The sequence below is a fragment of the Cibotium barometz genome, chromosome 4 (genome assembly GCF_041138505.1).
Source record: "Cibotium barometz isolate CiBa-2024 chromosome 4, ASM4113850v1, whole genome shotgun sequence".
NCBI lineage: Eukaryota > Viridiplantae > Streptophyta > Polypodiopsida > Cyatheales > Cibotiaceae > Cibotium > Cibotium barometz.
The window spans coordinates 49,614,953-49,622,230 of record NC_141049.1 but is presented as its reverse complement, the minus strand read 5'-3'; positions in this window follow the sequence as shown (position 1 = coordinate 49,622,230).

Below are 7,278 nucleotides of genomic sequence, written 5' to 3'. Positions count from 1 at the left end.
CCTCAACAACAAGCCTCATCACCCCCTCAACACAACAATAAGAATCATCCCACACACAATAGCACGCTTCGTAGGAAAAAATAAGAACATATCAATATTTTAAATATCCAATAAGAAAATGTAAAATATTTGTCTTAGTTTCTATTGCTCTGAGAAATACAAAATGTTGTCATGATTGATGTAACTATATGCTGTCAAAAATACATTTATCTCTATGTGATGATCGTTTGCACCATGAAAACTTGCTTCCTTATAATGTCTTTACATTGAATGGTCCTGTCTTTTCTCCTTGGTACCTATTTCCAAAATCAAAGTAATGTATATAAGTAATAATGATTATGGCGTAGTTTTGGAATGAATACTTTTTTGAGGTTAGATTGAATAACATACCTTATGGTCGTTGCACTTAGTAATCCAATACCATGTGGTGACCTAATCACCTCAATGCCCAAGAAATATCTGAGCTCCCCCAGATCCTTCATCTCGAACTTATGTCTAAGAAAGATCTTTACATCAAAGATCTCTGCATCATGTTCCCCGTAATGATCAAGTCATCTACATAGATGACAACAAGCACAACCCCTCTATCACCATGTCTCACATACAGTGAGAAATCTGCATTGGCTACATGAAAGCCAATAGTGACAAGATATTCAGAAATCTTGTCAAACCATGCTCTTGGTGCTTGTTTTAAGCCATACAAGGCTTTCTTCAACCTGCAAACATGCTCAGGGTGACTCACATCCTCATATCCAGGTGGCTGCAACATATACACCTCTTCCTGCAAATCCCCATGCAAGAATGCATTCTTTACATCCATCTGATGTAAAGACCATTGCTTTGACGTAGCCACTGCTATCACAACTCTCACTGTTGCCATCTTAGCAACTGGGCTGAAAGTTTCCTCATAATCAATGCCATATGTCTGCGCATATCCTTTGGCTACCAATCTAGCCTTGTACCTGTTTATGCTTCCATCACTGTTATGTTTAACTTTGTACACCCACTTGCATCCAATGGCTTTCTTACCTTCAGGCAATTGCACTAAATCCCAAGTCTCATTTTTTTTTCCATAGAGTGCATTCATCTCCTCATCCATAGCTTTCTCCCAATACACATTTCCAACAGCCTCATCAATGCATGTGGGCTCAACAACCTGCACAACCTTTGCCATATATGCATAGTGATGTGCCACATAACCATCATAGGTAAATCTCTGCACATGATTTTTCACTCTCCTAAATCTTCGCAGCTTTTCATTCATGGCTTCCATAGCCTTCTTTACACCAGGTGTTCTCATAGCTGGGATCCCAAGCTCCTCATCAAGGCTTATATATGAGCCACTAGACTCTCCATCAACATGAGAACGCCCTGTAGAAATATCAGGCAGACCAAGGGGCTCAACCACTTTCTCTTTTCCTTTACGTGATGTACTAATCACATTTGCAGGACTGGTATTATGACGCAGCCTCCCACTCCATGGTCTATCAACAGACCCACTAGATGAGGACTCTCCTGGTCCACTAAAAAACTGTGCTTGCTGACCTGCATTCTGTGCAACCACATTTCCACTCACATCAACCCCAACAGCTTCTTTTTCAGCAGCATACCAGCTGCTCATCTCATCAAAGACAACATCCCTGCTTACCCTCAACTCACGTGTAGCAGGGTTATAACACCTGTATCCCTTTTGCTCAAGGGAATATCCAATAAACACACATTTTTCAGCTTTTGGATCCAGCTTAGTTCTCAGCTCATCTGACACATGCACATATGCAATGCATCCAAAGACTTTCAGATGAGACAAATCTGGTTTTCTGCCAGTAAACCTCTCCTCTGGAGTTACATCATGTATGGCTGCAGTTGGAGTCCTGTTCATGATGTATACTGCTATAGAAACAGCCTCAGCCTAATAGCTATGCGGCATATTCTTCTCTTCCATCAATGCTCGCGCAATCTCAGCAATGTGCCTGTTTTTCCACTCAGCAACTCCATTTTGCTACGGAGTGTATCTACATGTAAACTAACTCCGAATACCATTCTTCTTCAAAAATTCAGAGAACTCATTGGAGAAGTACTCTCCCCCTCCATCTGACCTTAGGCACTTTACATATTTCCCTGTTTGCTTTTCAACCAAAACTCTGAAATTCTGAAAGTGAGTGAACACCTCACTCTTCTCCTTCATGAAATATACCCACACTTTCCTTGTGTGGTCATCAATGAATGTCACATAATACCTGCAGCCTCCCATAGACATGGTCTTCGTAGGACCCCATACATCTAAATGCACAACATCTAGTGCATTTCTGCTCACATATCTGTTACGTGGAAATACATGCTTTGTTTGCTTTCCAAATTGGCATGCTTCACATATTCTCTGCATACCTTCCACTTTAAATTTTGGCAGCCCTGTCACAATTCCTTTAGTCTGCATAGACTTCATTCTCTACACATTCACATGTCCGATTCTTTTATGCCAAATGTCTGTGTCTGCAACAATTCCTGAACCATTTGTAAACATCGTAGCACTCACTTCAGGCATGTCTACATAATACAAACCAACTGAAACAAACAGTGGAGGCCCATATACGGGCGTCCCCGATATATAGTTGCATAAACGCATGAGAGGATGGCTTCATGATTGGTGTGGAAGACTAGATTTACACAAAATGCAACCAATTAAATGAGTGCATGTAAGACGAGTCTAAGTGTCTCATACCACATAGGCGCGTTGTATATACACACATAGGATGGTAGAAAGATAGAAGACATAAATGTGTCTGGAGTAAGTATATGAAACCAATCTGATGTCCCATACCACCAGATTAATTCCATACATCACTTCCTTCAGAATAGAAGTTTGAGGCGGAGTGGCCACTTCCCTCTGAAACTTAAATTCCGACACAAATTTTTCCTATCTAGAAATTTCATTAAAGTTATTGAACTTGAACTAATTTTAATGTTGCGTCTATGGTTTATTAATTAGGTTCTTAGTTTGGAAAAATATTATAAAAATATTATAATTAGGTTCTTAGTTTAGAAAAATATTATTATTATATATATATATATATATGTACATATATATATGTATATATATATATATATATGTATGTATGTATGTATGTATGTATGTATAGCATTAAGCTTTAATTAAAGCCTAAATTAAAGCGTTCCAAAAATCGATCAGATGAAGCATATATATATATATATATATATATATATATATATATAATTAAATCTTAAGTATTAATTAATGCTTAATTAAGACAGGCACCTCTATCACGCAGCGCATGTTTTGGAAAGGAGGAGGAATTTTCGTTCATGTGCGCTGCCGGGAAATAATAAAAGATAAAGCTTTATATATGTATATATCTATATATTAACAAAGCTTTGGTAAAAGCTTTACTCTTCAAATCTCATTATTGTGAGCTCAGGGACGGCCACCGAAACAACACACAGCTATTGTGTGAATGGAGAGTAAAATTGCTGGCTGCAGAGCCGCTTTGGTCTAAATGCAAACTTTTTCAATATGCTGCACCGAAATTAGAGCACGAGAATATATATATATATATATATATATATATATATATATATATATATATATATATATATATATATATATATATAAAAGAGGGTGATTATTAAGCTTTATTTAAAGCTTAGATTAAAGTTTTTTTAAAGCTACAAGAAATAGCGTGCAACTTGTGGGTAACCTATATATATATATATATATATAGATTTGTCTCCACCCATCCTTCTTCACGAGCAAGGCAGTTTTGGAGGCGGGCTGCAATGAGGCGGTTTGGCGCTGCTTAATTTCTTCTTCCATCGACCGTTTAAAGCGCTTTGGCAGAGAAATTTACGCCCAGCGCTAAACTGAGGAGGAGAAAAATAAAAATCCCAAAAGTAATTTTGAAAAACAAATTCTCAGAACAATCCTCATCCCTCCATGATGGAATTCTTGACGTTGCAGCAGTTTGCTCTCCATGCTCCTCTCCTTGTTGATTCAATCCATACGGACTGATTATGAAACATATTAGTAAAATTAAAGGTGATTTTGTGGTTTTACAAACCCACTAATGGTTTTCTCCCTTGCTTTACCCTTTGGACAATAGATTGATTATCCTTTGGACAATAGATTGATTATCCTTGCTTTACCCTTTGGACAATAGATTGATTATCCAATGATTAAAAACAAAGTCTTTTTTCAACCATACATAAACATAAATCCATAAAGGTGTTCTTCTTTAATTAAAATTCAAAAAATTTACCAAAATCACATGTTCCTTGGTCTCTTTCACCTCTTTGTCCATAAGTCTTTGATAGCCTTCAAAAAGATTAAATTAAACCAAAACTTTGATACCACTGTCACGGGACTTTTTTTTACTTCTTGAAGAAATAATTAAAAACTCATAAAATATATCAAAATTAAAATAAAGACTTGAATTAAAATTGATGAATAAATAATTAAGCATAACATAAGACAAAAGAATTAAAATAACATCACTATCAAGACAAGATTGGGTACAATCTCCCGACATGAATATTTCAAAAAAATTATTCATAAAAATAACCCAAGGAACTAAGAATAGATGAACGTACAAATTGGGCTTACTTTTTTCACTTTTGGGGTATTGCTTTACAAATTTTAAATCATATCAAAATCCTTAAGTTTTGTACATATAAAAACTTTTGTCTAAATAAAATTACTAGTAAGCCTTGTTACATAAAATAACTTTATGCACATTTGCACATATATTAATTTTGTGCTCACTTGCACATTCCATTAAGCTGAATCTTGTAACAAACAATGCAACAAGAAATCTACATGCCTCAAAATTTCCTTTACAAATGGACATGAAAGTGTTCTCTCATTTTTGCACCTGTTCACGAGGCATGGTTTGGAGCAATCCATTAAGTAGTATGACTATCTCCTTGCCTTATTACAAAACATATAAGAAGAAGACTCGTCAATCTTACCTCCTTGCCTTATTATGCAAAGGACATGGAAAAAGATGAAATCTAGTCAAATGGAGAGCCCTTGTGTGATGATTTCAAACTTTTGTTTAATTTTTAAATTATAGTTATGATGGATTTCCTTTTTCAATGGACTACTCTTTCTCTAATACATACACAAGAGAAACTTGTTATTTTTTTCGATTTTAGGAACTGTCATGTGATTTTGATAAAACTCCAAATAAATGAATGACAAACTTGTTTATTTGGCTTCATTTAAAAAAGTGACCTAGACGTAACATACAATATATTATCCACTTTGTTTGCAATAGTGTTAAAGTTTAGATTTACTTATAGTTACTCACAATAGATATTTACGAGCGAGGCACTATTTTTCTGTGGAAATCTACCTCAACTTGATTAAAGAGCTTAGTAAGTATCTACACAATTATTGACATCAAATGATTTATAAGCCTTGCAATAGATATTGGGTTATATCAAAATGTATGCAGGTGTATTCACATGCACATGATATGAAACACCACCACCTTGCACACCACACAATCACCCCCTTTTGCAAATTTTGCGGAACGGACCCCTTTATCTCAAGATGGACGGTTCCGATGCATCCCAGATCTTTACATCAAAGATCTCTGCATCATGGTCCCCCGTAATGATCAAGTCATCTACATAGATGACAACAAGCACAACCCCTCTATCACTGTGTCTCGCATACAGCAAGAAATCTACATTGGCTACATGAAAGCCAATAGTGACAAGGTATTCAGAAATCTTGTCAGACCATGCTCTTGGTGCTTGTTTTAAGCCATACAAGGCTTTCTTCAACCTGCAAACATGCTCGGAGTGACCCACATCCTCATAACCAGGTGGCTGCAACATATACACCTCTTCCTGCAAATCCCCATGTAAAAATGCGTTCTTTACATCCATCTGATGTAAAGACCATTGCTTTGACGCACATCCTCATAACCAGGTGGCTGCAACATATACACCTCTTCCTGCAAATCCCCATGTAAAAATGCGTTCTTTACATCCATCTGATGTAAAGACCATTGCTTTCTTCAACCTGTAAACATGCTCGGAGTGACCCACATCCTCATAACCAGGTGGCTGCAACATATACACCTCTTCCTGCAAATCCCCATGTAAAAATGCGTTCTTTACATCCATCTGATGTAAAGACCATTGCTTTGACGCAGCCACTGCTATCACAACTCTCACTGTTGCCATCTTGGCAACTGGGCTGAAAGTTTCCTCATAATCAATGCCATATGTCTGCGCATATCCTTTGGCTACCAATCTAGCCTTGTACCTGCGTATGCTTCCATCACTGTTATGTTTTACTTTGTACACCCACTTGCATCCAATGGCTTTCTTGCCTTCAAGCAATTACACTAAATCCCAAGTCTCATTTCCATATAGTGCATCCATCTCCTCATCCATAGCTTTCTCCCAACACACATTTCCAACAACCTCATCAATGCATGTGGGCTCTACAGCCTGTACAACTTTTGCCATGTATGCATAGTGATGTGCCACATAACCATCATAGGTAAACCTCTACACAGGATTCTTCACTCTCCCATATCTTCGCAGCTTTGCATTCATGGCTTCCATAACCTTCTTTACACCAGGTGTTCTCATAGCTGGTATCCCAAGATCCTCATCAAGGCTCATCTCAGAGCCACTAGACTCTCCATCAACATGAGAATGCCCTGCAAAAATGTCAGGCATATTAAGGGGCTCAATCACTCTCTCTTTGCCTTTATGTGATGTACTAATCACATTTGCAGGACTGGTATTATGACGCAGCCTGCCACTCCATGGTCTATCAACTGAACCACTAGATGAGGACTCTCCTGGTCCACTCAAAGACTGTGATTGCTGACTTGTATTCTGTGCAACCACATTTCCACTCACATCAGTCCCAACAGCTTCTTTTTCAGCAACATACGAGATGCTCATCTTATCAAAAACAACATCCCTGCTTACCCTCAACTCACGTGTAGCAGGGTTATAACACCTGTATCCCTTTTGCTCAAGGGAATACCCAATAAACGCACATTTTTCAGCTTTTGGATCTAGCTTAGTTCTCAGCTCATCTGGCACATGCACATATGCAATGCATCCAAAGACTTTCAGATGAGACAAATCAAGTTTTCTACCAGTAAACCTCTCCTCTGGAGTTACATCATGTATGGCTACAGTTGGAGTCCTGTTCATGATGTAAACTGCTGTAGAAATAACCTCCGCCCAATAGCTATGCGGCATATTCTTCTCTCCCATCAATGCTCGCGCAAT